Here is a 21118-nt window from a genome sequence, read left to right as displayed (position 1 = left end):
AGAGCCCAGCAAAGGCTACCTGCGGTTCCCCCTCCGACAGCACTGCTGACCGAGGCTGGCAGAGAAGCAGGGAGTTTTCCTTGGTGGGGAGTGGGCAGGCGAGGGAGGGGGCGAGGTGCCTGGGGTCACGCCTCCTGGTGTGGGCTGCAGGCTCCTTTGCGCTGGGCTCCGCCTTGGGAGGATTAAATGAATCATTATTATTATCATTATCATCACCATCGTTGGCGTCATCATCATCAGATTGCTCTGAAATAAATAGGGAGTCCACACCGCCTGCATGCAGTAGATCCTCCGTTCCCACGCCTTTCTGCGCCTTCTCCAACCTTTCAGGTTTCAAAAAGAATTTCATTTCCTTGCAGTAATCACTCAATGCCTATGGTCGACACAGATTCACCTGCAAAGTCTGCAAATGTGAGAGCCCCCTTTATTCACCTTCCCCCAAAGAAGAGTGGGGGGTGGGGTGGGGTTAGGTTAGGGGAGCTGTTTGGGGTTAGCATAAAAAAGATCTTTTAGCGCGAGCACACACATGCACACAAAACTTCATTAACCAGTTTTCAGAGGTGGTCAATAACTCAGCAAAACGTAACTTAAACACGACGAATTTAGGAGATTAAACAATTTCATTAATATTGAAATGGCTCTCGTGTCTGGGTTGCCTCGCTTGAGATGCAAGCGCACGTTTTTCAATATTAACAGAAGTGCTTGAAGAAAAGGAATAATGTCACCGCCTTAATTCGCAAAAAATAAGCGGGAGGAGGGGCGGGGGGGGCATGGGGGTGGGGAAGGGGACACTAACCTGTCCCTGGGGGCACAGCTCCAGGAGGGCAGATAAAGGTATTGCCCTTCTTGGAAGATGAACTAGCTGGATGGGGGGGGGGGGGATCTTGGCCCAGCTTTGGGCAGAAGCGGCAGAATTCACCTAAGCTTCGTGCAATGCAGCTCCTAAAGAGGTGCGGCATTTGGCGTGATCGGTTCGGCTGCAGGATCAGCTGGGGAGCCAGCCTGTGGGGAAGTGTTGTTGTTTCTAGAACGAAACGGCTGTGGCCCAGGCTTTCCTGCTCCAGACCACAGCTGGCCTCCTTGGGCTCTTATGGGAGCAGCAGGAGCTCTCTTGGGCTGAAAAGGTACCAGCATCCAACCTGCCAAGAATTTTTAGGGTCCGCTCAGCAGATAGGTGCATCAGTTCACACTGATGTGTAGGGTGGTTGCATAGGGGATTCGAACCATAGGAGCAAAATCTTGCCATCCACCCAGTGACAGCTGGGGTGAGTCTCTTCTACCCCGTACGGATGCCTTTTGAAGGTGGGAATTGGGCGGGGGGGGGGGGGGAGTGTTTTCTTCTTTCAACAACTGGCATTTTGTTGTCTTGCGAAAGGCCATTGTATGGCTGTTGAAATCATTGCTCAGAGTAAACAGAAGATTCAAGTCTCAGAGAAGAAACATTGGGAGTTAAAAAAAAAAAAAAGTTGAAATAAATCTTTGTCTATCTCCCCGGGAATGTTGTCAACTTCAGATATCCAACATGCGAGGATCCAAGTAGGAATCCATGTCTGAGTCATCTGAAAATAAGAGTAGGAATGAGAGTTGAGGCGCACTGCTCCTGCCCGGTGTGAATTAAGTTAACGGGACCTAACTACCAGTTTGCCATTGGGTGCCGATAAAAGTGGGGAGATGCCCATTTAAAATCTGCTTTGCTACAAAGTTATACCTTGGTTCCTGCTGGAGGTTTGCCCAGCCTGGGGTTGGGCGGGTGGATTTGCATACCGTCGACAGCATTTTAAGACTGGTATTATGAAGAGGTGGAGAAGGGAAGGAGCACTTTCCAGAAATCTTGAAAAGTGCATCAGAGTCTATTGTACACAATCCAAAGCAAACAGAAGCTTGGGATGGGGTGGGGGAGGCACGTCCGACCCGGAGGCTTACAGAGTTGTTGGGAAAACTGTATAAAATACACATAAGTCAATTATACCCATGTGCACACCAAATGGAAATCTCCTTCGCGCAACAGCTATTCATCGCCTCCCCAGAGCCCGCCACCGACCGCCTTTCGCTTGCCGAGTTCGTAATAGCCTCTTTTCCCACAAGCTGGACCACACACGGCTACGGATTTCGTAATAATTTATGCTAATTTCCCACCGTAAATCCACAATTCGCTCCAGTGGCACCCGGGCTGCTGGGGGAGTAAAAAGGAGACAGAGGGGTGACACACAATATTGATTTTGATTCCTTCTGTTGTCAAGCAGGTGTGTGCGTGTGTGTGTGCGCGTGAGTGTGCAGGAAGGGTGGGGCTGCGGGAGGGGGAGGGGGCTCCGGGTGGGGAAAGCGGTCCCCAGCCAGCCCCCGCCCGCCCCTCCATCCACACTCGAGAAAACAACTCTCCCTGGTTTGTTAATATTTACCAAACAGCGACGGGGGGTGGGGGTGGGGAGGGGAGGTGGAGAGAAAGTAGCCGGAGCTTCCGAGGGTTTCCTAGGCGCCAAAAACAATCCCTGCCAGCCCCACTTGGGAAAGTGAAGTCGCTGCCTGGAGCGCCTCGGCGACACCTTCCTGGGCCCCTTCCGCCCGCCTTCTCTCCCGCTCACCCCAGTCCTGCGCTCCTCTCCTCTGCACTTCCCCACCGAACTTCCCCGGAAGAGAAATGTGCCGGGAGTTGGGGGGCAGAGGGCTAAGGGCTGGCGCGCCGCCGACTTTCTGGGTTTGGGGCCTGGCGGGTCTCGTCTGCCCCGCCCCGGTTCTCTCGGGTGCCCCCCGCGTTCGCCCGAGCGCTCGGCTCCCTCTGGGAACGCGCGCTAATGCACCGCGCCGCTTTGTCCCATCCGTCATTCTTCCCCAAATCTGCACTTTGGTGGCGTGAAACGACTTAGCTTTCCTTTCAAAAAGATTTTGTTCCCGGGGTATTCAGCACTAAAACAAACTCCCTCAGCCTGTCAGCGGTCAATTAAAAAAAATTGCCGTCCAGAGTGTACCGAGGCTGTTTGTCCACGGAAGCAGTGCGCACCCCTCACCCCTCTACCCCCGCCAGCCCCGCTGCGCCGAACCGCCCGGCTTCACGTTCTGGATTCCTGGGCCTAGCGGGACCCTGCCCGACCCCGATCTCTTGGCCTGGGAGCGCTGGATATCCGAGGGACCTGCACCCGTCGGGGCACGTGTCGGGGGAAACCCGACCTCCATGGCTCCCCACGACCGCCCCGGGAACACTCTTCCTGGCCATTCGCACAGTGCCTGGCTGGAAACCAAGTTGCCCAGGGGGAGAGGCGGGGGCAGGGGCACGCGTTCCCCTCCGGTGCCAGCCGCAGGCCGGCGAGAAAAGACTCGGAGCCCACTCGCCCGCGCCCACGTCCCTGGAGCTGCACCGCTGCGGTCCCAGGGCCGCACTTTTACCTAGTGGCCCGAAGAAATGTCTGCAGGGGAAAGTCGGGGCCGTCCTTCCTCCGCTGGGACCTGGGCCACCTGGGGCTTGGACGAGGGCGGTTGAAAAGCAACTTATCCAGAGTGGTCGATTGCCTCATACGAGGTCTCCCCTTGCGGTCCCGTCTTGCCGGTATCTAAGAAAGGCGGGAGTCTACTTGCTGCTCTCCCGACTCCCATCTAAACGGGGGGAGGTGGGTGTGCTCGACTTCGGGGGTGTCCTCTCCTTAGTTCCCAGTAGTAGGTTCGGCCTCCAGCTGTGGCTGGGACCCCCTGCGGATGTCTGTTTTGCCTGGGGAAGGGGGTACCGGGAAGGCCCACACCCTGCGTGTTTTAGGAGTCCCGCTGGAGCAGCTGCTGAGATGTGGAGACCACGGAAGGCCCAGTTTCCCCTCCACCTCGGGCGCAAAACAAACAAGTAGCCGGAGATAGGTGCAGGTCCCGCTTGGACCCCATGGGCAAGAAGTGCCAAGCCTCAGCTCATAATGAGCTGGCCATTTCAATGCTTGTGAAAACAACTCTTTGCCTACTCAGCACAATGCCCTCTCTTTGGAATCGCTTTGCTAAATACCATTTGGTGTTTGCTTTGCTGGGGTTTGCTCTGAGACTTCAAGGCATTAAAACCTTAGTTTCCAAATCCAATCCCTCCTTTGCACAACAAACAACTGCATAGCTTTAGATTGGGCATTACCAAGCCCACAAATGCATTCATCTCAAAAGTATTCGCCGGAGGTTGGTGCAAGGATTTTTGAGGTTGTGATTGCTGTTGCTGAATCGTCTCTGTAAGTTTTGCTCTGTGCTGTGTAAGATAGAAGCAGCCATTCAACGCTATTATTATTATTATTGGAGGAAATATTGCTAAAGCCACCTTAGTATTGAAGGGATTAACTTGCTTTTCTCCCAGCCCCTAACTCTGGGGTTAAGACAGCAGTAGATCAACTGTATAATGTGTGCACTGTTCGCTCATTTGTACAAGCAGAACAAAGGTTGGACTAAGCCAAATTGCATTGCACTTGTGAACCGAGTCCCGATGTGAAGTATCTTTTACAGCGGGGGGAATGAGAACAATTTCGTGTATGTCTAAAAGGGAATAACAAAGCCACTTTCTCGAGCATCTCAAAGTGAAGTAGCGAGGCGTGACATTCCCAGGGTGAGGAGAGACAAAAGCAGGGTCAGGGGGATGAAAAAGAGAATCAAACAGCCACTTTCACATGTCTGCCCTCAACTGCTGCACCTCTCCATAATAGGAAACAAATGTTGTAAAAGGGGGGATTGCTCCCATTCATTCAAAATAGCAAATGATAGCTAAACAACATTGTCAAAACCGAATCAACTTCTGTGCAGTACCACCCAGAAAAAGGTATTGTGTTTTGTTTAATAGCGGGGTGGAGCAAAGGGTCCTTTTTTAAGTGGGGAGGGAGAGAGAGAGACGGGGGGGGGGGATCACCCTATACTTCTATCAATTTCCTTGCTCAAAATTGTTTGCTTGGATTTTTAAAACAGCGTTGCCAGCTGGGCACCCACCCTTAAGCTGTAATATTCTTTTTTTTGGGGGGGAGAAATTTTGGAAAAGCAGAAACAGAAAGATGATTTTAGTGTTATCCAGTGTTTGCAGGCTTCTAAGACATGGGGAAAATGGTTTTAACCTCCTTTGAATGTGTTATCCAGAAACAAATAAAGTATCAACCACAGAGCAATATCAGAGTAAATCAAATATCCCTTGCTCCTAAATTTGATAAAATTGATTATTTGAGGGGAAATGATAATCTTGGAAATGCAAGGATTTTGCACCTGCAGTATGTATTATATATCTACGTAGATATACAGATAGATTTCTATCATTTATCGATCTATCTATCCACCCCCTACCCACCCCCACCCCCCCGCCGCTCTAATTTGTTTTGAAACCAGAGAACCTGTAGGTGTGCAGCTGTAAACCCCTGCTTCTGCTCCCTTTGTTCAGACTGACCGCGGGAGGACAGCTTAACCCGGGTGGACGTATGCACTATGTGTTTTCCTAATGGCAGAACAGGTTTCTCGGAGCCTTCCCGAGTAATAACTCGCTGTGTTCCTGGGAAGCTTAAAACTATTCCACGACTCTCCAATCTCTCTCTCTCCTTCTCTTTCTCTCCCTCCCCTCCCTCTCTCTTTCTCGCTCTTTCTTTGTGTTTTTTTTTTTTTCTTTTTTTCTGTCTCCATGCATCCCCCACTGAGCTGCCACCCACAAAGCCGGTTTGAAAAAGAGAGAAAAGAAAGAAAGCGGCTGATCCTTACTGGCCTCCTCCGGCTAAGAATGGCTGGGGGCGGGGCCTGCGGGGCCTCCCGGAGCTCGCAGCCCCACCGCGGCGGGGCCCTTCCGCCCGCTTGGCGCTCACCTGGGACCCGAGCGGTGTGCTGGGTGCTGGCCCCCCGCGGCGCGCAGCGCCCTCCGCACTGCTCTGCTCTGTTGACTGGGCTGGCTCTCGCTGGATCCCCACTAACCGATAGGAAGCGGAAGCCAGGGTGGCCTCGGGGCTCACCGACGCCCCAGATCCATGCCCATGCCCCCCCCTTCCTTCCCCTCTCTACTCTCACTCCACCGCCTTTATTCATTTTTTAAAAAAGATTTATTTATTTTAAAGAGTTACAGAGAGAGAGGGAGACACACACACACACACACAGAGAGAAAGAGAGAGAGAGAGAGAGAACCTTTCATCTTTTGGTTCACTCCCCAAACGCAGCGACTGGAACTGGTTCAATTAGGAGCCAGGAGCTTCTTCAGGTCTCCCACCTGGGCGAAGGGGCCCAAGCACTTGGGCCATCTTTTGCTGCTTTCCCAGGCGCATTAACAGGGAGCTGGATTGGAAGTGGAGCAGCCGGACGCGAACTGGGGACCTTATGGGATGCCGGCACTGCAGGCAGTGACTAGTTACTTTCCCGCTAGCCACACAGCGCTGGCCCCTCACTCCCTTATTCCCAGCCTCCTTATCCACTTGCGCAGCGGCGCACAGACTACCTCCTGGACAGCCCCAGGAGGGCATTTCCTGTAGTACCAGCCGGCCTGCCGGGAAGGAGGGAAGGTTCAGGGAACCGAAGAGCCGAACAAACGTCCTCCTCACGCCGCACCACCTGCGCACCTCTGAGACCAGGGTAGGCAGGCAGCGACGCAGTCGGATAAATCCTCAACCCGACCTGCCAAGGCGTCCGTGCGGTTTTCAGCGGACTTCCAGCGTTCGCAGCCCCCGCTCTAGCGGCTCCGATAAGCAACGCCGCCCCCCGCCCCGCAGGCACACACGTCCCCTGCATTTATTTTTAGTTCAAGCTTTCATTTGCCATAAAAATTGGAGACCCACGTTCGCCTTTATAGATTTAAGGTAGACTCTTCCGTCGGCGCCCCCACTTTCCCGGTGAGGCGTCCACCGCTCTCCATGTAGGTAAATCTGAGCGCACAGAGACTGGTGTGCAGCAGGTGCAGCCTGTGGGGTGGCCAGCTCTGCAGATGGAGCTGACCGCAGCCCTGTGCGGAGGTCCTCTGCCTTTCTGTCCACCGCCGGCGGGAAGGAGAACTGCTCTCACCTCTCGCTTTACTCCAGTTTCTAACGGACGCTTCTGAGCGCCGGGAGCCTGGAGAGACTGTTGAGCTTTCCGTCCGGCCCGTCCATCCTTTATTTATTTATTTAGCTTTATTTGCAAAGGAAAAAAATAAGCTATACACAAACGGGGTAAAACAGACAAACCAAACACCGAGAGGCTTTTGTATTCCTTTCCCCGCGTCTTCACCCCTTTCCCAAAGCGCCAAGGTAGCCTCGGGCCTCCCAGGTTCCCCAGACCTTCGGCCACGGTTCGCAGCTTCGGTTTCCCATGGCGTCCGCTTGCCCGCGACCTGTTGCCGACCCGCAGGGACCCGGCGCGGAGCTCCGCGTGGAAGTTGGCTATGTAAACTGCTTGTGTATTTCACATTATCATCGCGCTATCTGGAGGCAATGTAGATTTTCTAAAGATCTAATGAATAAACAACCAGCAACTGCTGGCGGTGTGATTTACATTGTTAATGCCTACATGTGTATAATAAATATGCATTTGTATGCCTTCAAATAAACTCTTAGTTTCTAACCTGTGGTGATTTTTTTCCCCAAAAAAAGGAGGGAGGGGGAGCTCGTCTTTCCAAGGAACTAGAGTTTACTTCAGTGGCGCGGCTCGGGTGAGAATGGTCTGCTGTCCCCCCAAAGGTGGGGTCTTGCCGTCCCTCCCTCCTGCCCGGGTAGGCTGGGCTGAGAGACGCGCCCCGGCCCTGGGCTCTTCGGGATCCAGGGAATGCGCCCAGGACCTCGACGGCTTCAGGGCGGCAGAGAGGCCAGTACCATCTCCGGGACCCAGGCATCCTCTCCCACAGAGAGAAGTGCTGGCGACGTCTCTCGGATCGCGATTTGGGTTGGGAGAGCTACGGCTGCCTGCGTTTCCGACGCGCCCTGGGGAAAGTTTCCTGGGACTCTCCGACCGCCAGCGTCTCCTCTCCACGGGCGTCTGTGGACAGCATTTCGGAACAGCCCCGGGACCGCAGGAAGGAACGAGAGGCCGCTGGGCTCGCGGCCAGGGTCGGAGACAGCTCCGTCAGCCGCTAGCTCAGGTAGGGCCACCTCACTGGGGGCGGAGGGCGCGCGGACGCACCCGGGAGCCCCGGCCTCCGGAGCCGCGGGCTTCGGACCCGAACTTGACTGCTGCTGTCTGTGCGTCCCACGCCACTTACTGCAGCCTGGGCGCCGACGTTTGATGATCTCTCGCCTGCACCAACCAGGTGCCACTTTCTCAGCGCGCTCCGAGGCAAACGTCTCATCCTTCCCCCGTCCTGGATCTGGAATACATTATTTTAATTAAGTCTATGGCGATTTACTTTCCTCTGAGATCTATTCCACGGTGCAATTAGGAACGTATTGGTGCTAGCTCGTATGAATATTCAGGAGCGTGTCAATTAATTAGCAGACAGAGGAATCTCATTATAGTGCTCAAAACCCTTTTAGTGTTAAGCGGAATTAAGGGGGGGGAGGTATTTGGCAATGCGCTGGATTAGTGAATATTTTACTGTGCACTCATTTAACTTCATTATCATAGCACTTACACCACTCTGATTTTATTAATTAAATTGCTCATTAATTTGTCCAAAAAGAATAAAAGGTTTCATCTGCCACCCAATAACGGAAAGTAAACTTTCGCCCTGCGCTCCTGGCCAGAGAGCTCCCGAAGCGGAAGCGAGCGACCCTTTCCCGTCGGCTCCGTGGCTCCGGGGAGCCGGGCAGCCGCCGCCGAACCACTGCAAGCGAGGGTCGCGGCCGCGGCGCAGCGCGTTCGCTTTCAGTCTCCCCGGACTGGCTTGGAAACCAGAATCTTCCTTCAGCATGGAAAAATACAAGAAGAAAGCCTCTCACTTGCTCAGGGAATGGGGATGGCTGGGCGAGAGCGCCCAAGCGTCCGGCGTCCTAAGCCGCGCACAAAACGCACTACCTCGTAGGACGGTCAGCAACAGCAGCGCCCCCTAAGGGCCAGCGGAGTATGGCACCTACGCCCCTGGCCACTTGGGGCTCCTCTGCTGGACCCACGACCCACCCACGTTCGCGCCCACGTGCAGCTCACACCCACCTGCACCTCCCTCGCCCTGCCCCCAAAGGTTAGAAAGACAAATATTAAAAGTACTTGCACAAAGGGAACTGCTGAAGACATCCCAAATTAATATGCATGTAAAATTAATTAGCTGTGTTTCGTGACATCAAAATAAGTACCTGGGAAGCAGCACACCTTCCGGGCATTGGGAACATATGCTGGAATTAGAGTTAATTGACTAATTACATAAATTAGGCATTAATTTTGCAACACATCAAGTATAAAAGATATCTCAATTAATTGTGCATAAATTACCAGGTGAAATAGGGAGGCAGTGTCCGTCCAGGGTCCGGGTTGTCTGGCCGCCTTGCTCCCTACGGCCCCAGAGCGAGGTGGCGTGGCCGGCGGCCCGGTTGCCACCGCCTGGGCCCCGAGGGTGGAGCGGGAGCGGCAGCAGCACCCGGAGCCCTGGCCTGTGCGGGCGGACGACCCCAGGCGATGCTTCATGCGAAGATACCCCGCCCTCATTAAAATCAATTACGTATCGTTAGATTGATTAGCTTTTGTCAGAAAGAGGAGCTAGGCAGAGCTCTCTGCCAGCACGTCCCTACCCACCTGTGCTGGTGTGCGCAGAGGCCCCGCCGCCATCCTGGCCCCCAGCCTCCCTCGCGTAAGGACGCCAGTGGTTTTGGATTTGTCATGGGCTCTGGGCAACTTCCGATCCGTCTGGACTTTGGCCTGGCGGGGCGGGGCGCCTGGTTTCTCCTGGTGGCCTCCATCCTCGCGGGCTGGCCATCACTTTAATTCTCACCCAGAAATCCAGCTCACATGGTACCACGTGACTTGAAACCCATTGATTTGAGGTGGGCGTGAGTTATCTCCAGGTGGCAAAATCTGAGTCAATAACCCATACAGTGTTCTTTGAGGACTGGTCTATCGGGGCTCCCATCTCCCTGCCCACGCGGCCCCTCTCCTCACTTAGGGCCACAAGAACCGAATGAGTGGAGGGTGTGGAAGTTGACCTTGGCTGTCTCCCTACTCCGTCCACACACCACCCCAGGTTGACATTCGCTTTGCCCTTCAAACAGTTGGATTGTTGGCAACACATTCACAGCCTTGACAACCTCTTTCCCCTATGTTCTCTCCCTGTTTTAAGTGGGGAGAGCAACTGCCCAAAAATAAGTCCTCCCAAGTTGCAGTGGACAGATTCATGGCGCTTTGAAGTCCTAGTGGAGTCGCAGCAGAATCTGCTGTGTACTCTTCTCACGCAAATTACCACCAAGGACAGCGCTGTTTGGTTCTGTTGATCTAGGGGAGCAGAGTCCAGTGGCCAGCGCTCATCCTGAGCTTGGTGGTTGGGAAAAATACTTGAAATCCCTCGCCCCTCGCCCTCGCCCCACCTGGCTCCCTCCTCTGGGAGTCCCAAGTTGGAACCATGATATTTTTCACCAAAGTAAACGCAGCGAGGGAACGGGCATCGACGTTCTTCTCTGATTTATTCCCTTCAAGGGGCTTCGGCGACGTTCCTCGCAGTAATTCTGACCGCTGAGAAACGGATGAAGTCCTGAGTTTACTAAGAGGTTGGTTTTGATGTGGCAACTTCCTGCTGTAGGCATTTGCTGTAGGTACTTGAGGGAGATGTTGACAAGTGGGTAATTGTCAGCACAGCTAACACAGACGTCGTGTTTACAGTTGGGCGTGATTAATTGAGAGCAAATAAAACAACAGCACTCTTTATAAAGCCGCCATCCCAGTTCACTAAAGGGCTGTGTGTGTCTAGGAATGAAAGAAGTGGACATCTTGCCCCAGAACTGGTTTGCCAGCTCCTCCGGGCAGCAGCTGGCTGTGCAAGTAGGTATAATGGATATGCTTTCCAGCTGCACTGCCTGCTTGCTTATTTATTTATCTATTTATCTATTTAAATTTTTGTCAAATTTATGGAGCCGGATTTGAAATATTTTTCTCCTAATTAGCTGAGTTTTAAATGTCTCTTATTAAAAGAGGATTTCTCCCCCTCTCCCTTCACTCCTGTCTTACAAGGTAACTCATTTAAGTGAAATAATTTTCCAGATGAGCCAGATGTGATAACCTCAAACTGGTGTTGTCAAACAAGGCTATTAAATGTCATTGTGAGACGTCAGCTTGGGGGAGAAAGTTTCTGCTCCCCAGGGCACTAATAAATTGCAGAGGCCAGATCTGGTAAACACCTTATGATTATCCAACACCGTAAATTTTAATGAAACAGCAAAGGGATCTTTCTTTTCCAGGCACAGTGTGGTGCTTGTGTACAAGAAGTGGGTTTTTACTTTGTGTGTGTGTGTGTGTGTGTGTGTGTGTTTGGCTTCTATTCTTTTTGACTCAAGGATGACTAGGCTGATGACTTTCTAACAAGTTTTTCTACTATTTGTGCAGATTGGTGCTGCAGACATACTGATTAATTGCCTTGGATGGGTCCTTTGGATGTATTGATTTATAGCCGCCTATAAATGGATGCTCTTTATATTTTAATATAATATCCAATGAAGTTCAGAACACTGAACCTAGGGGAGCTAGAAATATTTTTGGATTACTGATGACGCAATTAAATTCAGCACAGGTGTCCTTTTGTAAGGGCACATGGAAAAACACGAGCCAGGTGAATAAGATGGAAGCAAGAACTTAGTTGGTCTCCTAGAAGAAAGCTTGGGGGTGTAGGGACTCTTGCAGTTTTGAGCTAAGTCTAGGAGCTTCTGCAGCAAAATGAAGCAGTGTGGTGGGGAAACACACACACACACACACACGGCCAGCATTCTTTCCAAGAACCTGAATTTTATTCAAATAAATGCTTTTTCTTTTACTTTGGGCCTCTTTGAGTTATGGTCCATAGGGTTATGACTAATACACATTTCTTACTGCCATGAGACACAGAGCAACTTCTGTGTGGGACAACTTTGCCTGTTCCTTCTCTTTCTCTGCATCAGGAGGAACAACTCAAGTTGGCTGCTTACCCATGGAGGCCAGTGGAGTAGCTCTTGGGCTTTCAGCACCAGGGAATCCAGTTGCCTTTCCTGGTTGGCACTATGTATTGCTTTGGTGATTGTCCACTTATCAGGGCTTCTAGAACTTGCAAATCTTAGGATGAAGGAGGTAAAATATTGTCTCCATCTGCATATCCCTATGCCTTTACAAACCCTTAGAGGTCAGGCAACCTGCTCGCCTGCCCTCCCTCTCTTTCTACTCACCTCCTTTTTATGTTTTCCCTAGCATTTTTTTTAAAAAAAGATTTATTTTGTTTTATTTACTTGAAAGTTACAGTTACAGAGAGAGGTAGAGACAGAGAGAGAGAAAGAGAGGTCTTCCATCTGCTGGTTCACTTTCCAAATGGCCACAACAGCCAGATCTGAGCAGGTCTGAAGCCAGGAGCCAGGAGCTTCTTCTAGGTCTCCCTCATGGGTGCGGAGGCCCAAGGACTTGGACCATCGTCCACTAGTTTTCTAGGCGCATTTGAACAGAGCTGGATCAGAAGTGGAGCAGCGAGGACTTGAACCGGCACCCATATGAGATGCCCACATTGCAGGCCAATGTTTTAACCTACTGTGCCACAGTGCTGGCCCCTCCCTAGAATTTCTGAGGACTAATTAAGTTTTAGGACATTAAATAGCAAAGTAGGGCTATGATAAATTCATTTCAGGAGTTTAAATTTCCATTAGTAAAAGAAAATAAATATTCCAGAATAAGCAACCACTTCTCAGATTGGAGTTTTTGTGTTGTATGTTCTTCATGATTTTCCAGGTCATTTAAATATACTGATAGTGGGCCTTTCCCACTTGTGGGTTCAATTGCAGATTAAAAATGTTTGGAAAAAAATTGCATCTGTACTGCACAAGTATACACATTTTTTTCTTCACATCATTCTCTAAATAATAAAACATAATAACTACTTACATAGCCATTACAATGTATAGATATTATATGTAATCTAGGGGTGATTTAAAGTACAGAGGATGATGTGGGAAATGAGTGTAGGTTATATGCAAATACTATTCCATTGTATATCAGAGACTTTTTTTTTAAGGATTTATTTATTTGAAAGGCAGAGTGGGGAGGGAGGAAAGGAGAAGAGGGAGAGGGAGGAGAGGGAGAGGGGGAAGGGAGAGAAAGAGAGAGAGATAAGCCAGGCTGAAGCCAGAAGCCAGGAACTCCACTCAGTCTCCCTTGTGGGCAGCAGAGTCCCCAGTACCTGGACCATCTTCCAGTGCTTTCCCAGATGCATAAGCTGGGAGCCAGATTGGAAACAGGGCAGCTAGGACTCCAATATGTGATGCTGGCATTGCAGGCAGCAGCTTAATCTACTGTACCACAGTGCTGGCCCCTATGTGAATTTTTATATCCATGTAGGTCCTGGAGCCAGTCCCCCTCAGACACCAAGGGATGGCTGCATTCTCATTTGACTCCCATGGTGACCTTCATGGGAATGGAATCTATGAAGAAAACCAGCTAACTGCCATTCAGTGCTTTGTATTAGGCCAACAGTTCTGAATGTGTCATTCTGGGACCTTGGCATTCTTTGAGAGTCTTACATGGCTACATGAGGTTAAAACTATCTTTGTAATAATACTAAGCTCTTATATACCTTTTAAAAAAAGATTTATTTATTTATTTGAAAGGCAGAGGCAGAGAGAGATCTTCCATCCTTTGGTTCACTCTCCAGATGGCCGGAGCTGGGCCGATCCGAAGCCAAGAGCCAGGAGCTTCTTCTAGGTCTCCCATGCGGGTGCAGGGGCCCAAGCACTTGGGCCATCTTCCACTGCTTTTCCAGGTCTTAGCAGAGCAGCTGTTACTCAAACCAATGCTATATGGCATGCTGGCACTGCAGGAGGTGGCTATCTGCTACGCCACAGCACTAGCCCCTTATATACCTTTTATACTCTTGTACAGAGGATTTTCTAGAAACTTCATTAATATCATTTTTGAGAAACTGAATGGAAAAAACAGATGTGAGAATCCAGTTGTCTTCTACTGAACCAGGCATTAAAGAGATCTGCAGAAGGCCGGCGCCGCGGCTCACTAGGCTAATCCTCCGCCTAGCGGCGCCGGCACACCGGGTTCTAGTCCCGGTCGGGGCGCCGGATTCTGTCCCGGTTGCCCCTCTTCCAGGCCAGCCCTCTGCTGTGGCCGGGGAGTGCAGTGGAGGATGGCCCAGGTGCTTGGGCCCTGCACCCCATGGGAGACCAGGAAAAGCACCTGGCTCCTGGCTCCTGCCATCGGATCAGCGCGGTGCGGCGGCCATTGGAGGGTGAACCAATGGAAAAGGAAGACCTTTCTCTCTGTCTCTCTCTCTCACTGTCCACTCTGCCTGTCAAAAAAAAAAAAAAAAAAAAAAAAAAAAAAGAGATCTGCAGAAATATAAAACAATGGTACTTTTCTCACTAAGTGGTTTTTATTTTGGAAATTAAACTTTTTTTTATTAAAATAGGTTACTTATATTAACATGTAATGAGTTTATTATTATTTTTAAAATATTTATTTATTTATTTGAAAAATAGAGTTGCAGAGAGGCAGAGGCAGAAAGATAGAGAGAATGAGAGAGAAAGGCCTTCCATCTGCTGGTTCACTCTCCAAATGGCTGCAATGGCTGGAGCTGAGCCAATCTGAAGCCAGGAGCCAGTAGCTGCTTCTTCTGGGTCCTCTGTGTGGGTTCAGGGGCCCTAGGACTTGGACCATCTTCTACTTTTCCGGGCCATAACAGAGAGATGGATAAGAAGTGGAGCGTCCGGGACTTGAATAGGTGCCAATATGGGAAGCTGGCACCACAGGCAGTGGCTTTACCCACTAAGCCACAGTGCCACACCTGAGTTTATTTTTTTTTATTTCTGCATACTTTTGACTGCTTTCCTTTCTTTTTTTTTTTATCTTTTATTTAATGAATATAAATTTCCAAAGTACGACTCATGTGTTACAATGGCTTCCCCCCCATACCGTCCCTCCCACCCACAACCCTCCCCTTTCCCACTCCCTCTCCCCTTCCATTCACATCAAGATTCATTTTCGATTATCTTAATATACAGAAGATCAGCTTAGTATACCTTAAGTAAGTATTTCAACAGTTTGCTCCCACACAGAAACATAAAGTGAAAAATAATAGATGATTTTTTTTAAATGATGATGAAATCAGATCAGACCTATTGTCATGTTTAATCCCAGTGAGAGTCAAGTTGGGAATTGATAATTTCTTTCTTTCTTTTTTTTTTTTTTTTACAGAAGATCAGTTTAGTGTACATTAAGTAAAGATTTCAGTCGTTTGCACCCCCATAGAAACACAAAGTGAAATATACTGTTTGAGTACTCGTTATAGCATTAAGCCTCAGTGTACAGCACGTTAAGGACAGAGATCCTACATGAGGAGTAAGTGCACAGTGACTCCTGTTGTTGACTTTACCAATTGACACTCCTGTTTATGGCATCAGTAATCTCCCTATGCACCAGTTATGAGTTTCCAAGGCTATGGAAGCCCCTTGAGTTCTCCGACTCTTATCTTGTTTAGACACGGTCATAGTCAAAGTGGAGGTTCTCTCCTCCCTTCAGAGAAAGGCACCTCCCTCTTTGAAGACCTGAGTTTATTATTTTAAAATGAATGAATGGGAACAGACATTGTGGTGCAGGAGGTAAAGCTGCTGCTTGGGACTTCTGCATCACTTATCTGAGTTCCCAGCCCATGTGCTTGCTACTCTGCACTTCTGACCCAGTTTCCTGCTAATGGGCCCAGGAGACAGTGATGCTAGTCCAAATGCTTGGGTTCCTATCACCCATGTGGAAGTCCCAGAAGGGGTTCCTCACTCCTGATTTCCTTCTGGCTCTGCCCTGGCTAGGAAGTGAACTAGTGGGTGGAAGATCTCTGTCTATCACTCTACCTTTCAAATAAATAAATAAATCTTAAATGGATTACTAAGTATTTAAATTTTTTCCATTAATTTCTAATATGCTAAATATCTGTGAATGGACTTTGTTATCGTGCTTTTGTAGACAAGGAAACAAGGGCTTAGCAAACTCCTAGTTTTCATGATAGGAAGTGGTAGAGACAAGATGGGAGCTCAAGCTCTCTGTTCCAGAACTGGAGCTTTGACTTCTATTTAATAAGTGAAATTTAAATTTGTGTGCAGACGTGCTCTGCGCTGCATGGCTGGCTGCCTGGCCCCTGGCTGGCTTCCACTATTCACTTTGGATGGCATCAAAACTGCAAGTGAAAAGTTGGGCTTGGTGAGGAATGGCAAGAGAGCGTTATCTGTCAGTGGCGGGAATGCCGTTTGCAGGTACATTTACGGATAATCTGCCCTGTTGAGGTGTCCTTGTCATGGAATTCATTCCATGTAAATGTATAGTGCAATGAAGTTTGACAAATATGTGAGTCAATTAATCTGGAGCACATTTTAACTCTAAAACTCTCCTCGTGAATCTTTGCACTCAACCCCCCTTCCATACTCTCAGCCTTTGGTGTTTGTTGATCTGTTTTCTGTTGAATTTTATCTTTTTGACACCACATCAATGGAAGCAGAAAGCATGGGATCTCTCACGTCTGGCTTCCTTTTACCTACTATACCACTTTGAGATTCAGCCATGTTGCTTCATATGTCTACAGTTCATTTTTTTTAAGGTTTTTAAATTTATTTTGTTGATTTGAAAGAGTTGCAGAGAGAGGTAGTTACAGGCATACAGAGAGCGAAAGCGAGAGCAAGAGTGAGAGTAAGAGAGAGAGAGAGAGAGAGAGAGAGGTCTTCCATCTGATGGTTCACTCTCCAAATGGCCACAATGGCCAGAGCTGGCCCAATCCAAAGGCAAGAGCCAGGAGCTTCTTCCAGGTTTCCCATGCAGGTGCAGGGGCACAAGCCCCTGCTTTCCCAGGCCACTAGCAGGGAGCTAGATTGGAAGTGGAGCATCTAGGACTTGAACCGGCGCTCATATGGGATGCTGGCGCTGCAAGCTGGGGCTTTAACTCGCTGCATCACAGCACCGGCCCCTAAGGTTTATTTGTTTTTATATGAGAGGCAGAGATCTTTCGTCTACTGGTTGACTTCCCAAATACCTGCAATATCCAGGACTCGGCGGGCGTAGAGCCAGCTGGGAACTCCATCCAAGTCTTCCACATAGGTGGTAGGAATCCAAGTACTCGGGACATCTGCTGCCTTCTCAGACACAATAGCAGGAAGCTGGAAGCCGAACAGTCAGGATGTTCAAACTGGCATGCTGATGTGGGATGCAGGCATCCCAAGCAGTGGCTCAACCTACTGTGCTGCACAGTTCATTTCTTTTTATTTCTGAGTAGTATTCCATTATATGGGTATGATGGACACTTGAGTTGACCATTATTCTCTTTACAGTGGTTTCACCAAAGAGAAGTTTTAATAAAGTCCAACTGTGAGTTTTTCCTTTCATGGTTCATATCTTTGGTGTTATAATTTATAAAAGTCCTCACCAAACCCATGGTCACCTACATTTACTCCTGATATCTTTTTAAAGTTTTATAGTTTTGCAGTTACATTTAGGTCTATGATCTATTTTGGATTGAGTTTTGTGAAAACTAAGTTCTGTTTCTGGATTCTTCTTCTGCTGTTTTCCAGTTGTTCCTTCACTGTTCCTTGAGGACTATTCTCTACTGTCAATGTTTACTTCTTTTTTTTTCTTATGATTTACTTGAAAGGCAGAGTGGGAGAGAGAGAGAAAGAATCTTCCATTTGCTAGTTCCCTCCTCAAATGGCCAGAGCTGGGCCAGACCAAAGCCAGGGTCCAGGTCTCTTATGTGGCTGCAGGGGTTCAAGGACTTGGGCCATCCTCTGCTGCTTTCCCAGGGGCATGAGCAGGGAGCTGGATCAGAAGTGGAGCAGCCGGGAATCAAACTGGTGCCCATGTGGGTTGCCAGTGCTTCAGGGAATGTGGCTTAACCTGCTTCAACACAGTGCTGGCACCAGTGTCCACTTCTTGCCTTTCTTTTCTGTATCCCATATGTCAGGTCTTATAACTTTACCACACTGTTTTAATTACAATGTCCTATAGTAAATGTTGATATCATGGAGTATGTAGCCCTCAAATATTATTTTTCTTTTTCAAAATTGTTTTGGCTATCAAGGACTTCTGTTTTCCATATAAATTTTAGAAACAGCCTACCGATTTCAACAAAAATCTTGTGGGATTTTGAATGAGGTTGTGTTGAAATATCAATCTGTGAGAGAAATGACAATGATAGTGCATCTTCTAATCTAAAAACATGGTATTTTTTTCTATTTTTCAAACATTTTCTTTAATTTTACTCACCTAGTATGTGATAATTTTCATTAAGCGATTTTTCATATTTTAATAAATATCTCCCTAAGAAATTCTTTGTTATTTCATCATAAATGGTATTGCTTTGTAAAAGATCCAATTGTTTGTTGCTAGTTTATAGAAAGACAATATATCTATGTTGATTTTGTATCCTGAAACCTTGCTAAATTCACACATTAGTTCTAATAGTTTTATAGGGATGTCCTAAACTTTTCTATTATGTCATCTGTGAATGAGGGAAATTTTACTTTTTATTTTCCAGTACCTTCTATTTTGTTTTCTTGCCTTATTACACTAACACCTCCAGTAAAATATGGGATGGAAATGGTGAACCTGAATAGCCTCACTTTGTTCTTGCTTTTATGGGAAATTGTGTAATCTTTTATCATTAGCTGACATGCATACTCTAGGTTCTCCATCGATTGTTTACATTGTTGTTTTACAGATGTGGAGGAAGTTCCCTTCCATTTCTACTTTTATGAGGGTATGTTCTAAAATTATGAATGGATTTTAAATTTTATCATGTATTTAACATATATGAGATGACATGTTTTTTTCTGTTAATAAGGTTATTTTATTGGAAGATATTTGAATATTAATCCACTTAGTCATAACGCATTACTCTTTTTATAGTGTTGCATTCAATTTGTAGAAAGACCTGATTTGTAGATATCTTTTTCTGGTTTTAGAATCACAGTGATGTTGACCTTAAAGGATAATTAGACTTGTCTCTTTCTTTTCTATTTTTTCAGAGCAGTTTTTTAAGATTAATATTAGTTCTTTCCTAAGTGCTTGGTAGAATCCAGGTCTGAGGTTTTTTTTTTTTTTTTTTTTTTTTTTTTTTTTTTTTTTTTTTTGACAGGCAGAGTGGACAGTGAGAGAGAGAGACAGAGAGAAAGGTCTTCCTTTTCCATTGGTTCACCCTCCAATGGCTGCTGCGGCTGGCACACTGCGCTGATCCGATGGCAGGAGCCAGGTACTTATCCTGGTCTCCCATGGGGTGCAGGGCCCAAGCACTTGGGCCATCCTCCACTGCACTCCCGGGCCACAGCAGAGAGCTGGCCTGGAAGAGGGGCAACCGGGACAGAATCCGGTGCCCCAACCAGGACTAGAACCTGGTGTGTCGGTGCTGCAAGGTGGAGGATTAGCCTACTGAGCCGCAGCGCCGGCCCTGAGGTTTTCTTGATGGGAAGGTTACTACCTGAAACTTCAGTTTCTTTCATTGATCCCATGCCATTCAGGTTTTCTAAATCTTCCTGAGGGGACTTTGGTGGTTTGTGTTTTTAAAGAAATCTGTCATCTCATCTCAGTTGATGAGTTTGTTACCATAAAATTGGTCAGAATATTTCCTTTTAAAAATATTTATGTTCATTTTATTTGAAAAGCACACAGGGGTGAGAGAGAGCGAGAGAATGAGATCCATCTTCCATCTGCTTGTTGACTTCCCAAAAGCTGCAACAGCCAAGGCTAGGCCAGACCGAAGCCAAGAGCTCAGAATTCAGTCCAGCCAGTGCTACGGCTCACTAGGCTAATCCTCCGCCTGTGGCACCGGCACACCGGGTTCTAGTCCCGGTCGGGGCGCCGGATTCTGTCCCAGTTGCCCCTCTTCCAGGCCAGCTCTCTGCTGTGGTCCGGGAGTGCAGTGGAGAATGGCCCAAGTACTTGGGCCCTGCACCCACATGGGAGACCAGGAGAGGCACCTGGCTCCTGCCTTCAGATCACTGCGGTGTGCCAGCCGCGGCGTCTATTGGAGGGTGAAACAACAGTAAAGGAAGACCTTTCTCTCTCTCTGTCTGTATCTCTCACTGTCCACTCTGCCTGTAAAAAAAAAAAGAAAAAACAAGAATTCAGTCCAAGCTTCCCACATGGAAGGCAGGACCCCAGTGCTTGACCCAGCACCTGCTGTCTCCCAGGGTCACAATACAGAACACTGGATCAGAAGATGGGGTGTCGCTCCCCGTCTTCGTGGAGGAACGACACAGGACCCTGCGCTGTTCTTTTGTCTGCTCGGCCCTCCCCGGGTTTGCTGCTGGTTCTTCCCAGGTTGGCTACCGTCCCTTCCACCTCCGTGGAAGGGCGGTTCCCCCTAGCCACTTTCCCCACTTCCGCAGGGGAGCGGCACACCACCAGCCGGCTCTCTCGGGGGCTGCACAGGTGTTCCTTCAGATAGATGTTCCCGGTGCATGTTGTCTCTCTCCTCCTTTATAGTCCTCTTCCACCAATCCCAACTCTGCTACCCACACGCCAAGTACGCTGATCTCCTCCAATCAGGAGCAGGTCCTACAGTTTATTGGTTGAACTGGAGGCAGCTGTGTAGAAGCTGTTTTTACTCCTCTCCCAGCGCCATATTGTGGGAGAGCAGATGCATAGAATAAGTCTTAATTCCAGTAACTTAGTCTAGTCCGAGTTGCTCCCCACAATGGGGAGCTGGAAATTGAACCAGGCATTCTACTATGCCAAGAACCTGCCCAACATTTCATTTTTTTTGGTAAAGATTTATTTTATTTATTTGAAAGGCAAAGCTAGAGAAATAGAGATAGAGATAGAGCAAGAGTGAGGGCGAGAGCAAGCGAAAGAGAGGGGGAGAAAGGGAGACGTCCATTCTCTGGTTCACTCCCCAAATGACCACAGTGACTAGAGCTGGGCCAGCCTCATTGTCTTTTTGCAGGAACTAGCTTTTAGTTTCATTATTTATGTTGTGTTTCTGTTTTGTTTTTCACTGATTTCTTGATTTCCTTCCTACAGCTTTCTTTTGGTTTAATTTTCTTCTCTTTTTATTGTTTTTTTTTTCTTGATAGAAACTTAATTATTGAATCACAAGATTTCCCCCCAGTATAATGCT

General features: G+C 48.5%; 1 long non-coding RNA gene across 1 annotated transcript in view; it reads left to right on the top strand.

Moving 5' to 3' along the window:
• Positions 1 to 21118, top strand: part of LOC127483736 (uncharacterized) — a 97883-nt gene that overhangs the window by 3323 nt on the left and 73442 nt on the right. The gene's annotated exons all lie outside the window — the stretch shown is intronic.

The sequence above is a fragment of the Oryctolagus cuniculus genome, chromosome 12 (assembly GCF_964237555.1).
Source record: "Oryctolagus cuniculus chromosome 12, mOryCun1.1, whole genome shotgun sequence".
Classification (NCBI taxonomy): Eukaryota; Metazoa; Chordata; class Mammalia; order Lagomorpha; family Leporidae; genus Oryctolagus; species Oryctolagus cuniculus.
Note: the sequence above shows the minus strand (reverse complement) of the source record. Positions and strands in the feature narration are given on the sequence as shown.